Raw genomic sequence first — 242 nt, 5'->3', positions numbered from 1 at the left:
TATATTTTTCTTTGTTTTTCATATTTGAAAATTTCATAAATTACGGTGTATATAAAAAGTAAAGGGGCGACCCCCCTTTAGCTTTTCTTATCAAAATTCAAAAACCGTTTTTTATGAAAAAGAATTTTCGTTCTCTATATTATATATTTTATATAAAAATATAAGAACGATATTTCTTCTTAATATTTGCCAATTTTCAAATAATTTATCATTCTTAATAACATTTTACTTTTTTTTCAAAT

The sequence above is a fragment of the Anastrepha obliqua genome, unplaced genomic scaffold (genome assembly GCF_027943255.1).
Source record: "Anastrepha obliqua isolate idAnaObli1 unplaced genomic scaffold, idAnaObli1_1.0 ptg000059l, whole genome shotgun sequence".
NCBI lineage: Eukaryota > Metazoa > Arthropoda > Insecta > Diptera > Tephritidae > Anastrepha > Anastrepha obliqua.
This window is presented reverse-complemented; position numbering follows the sequence as displayed.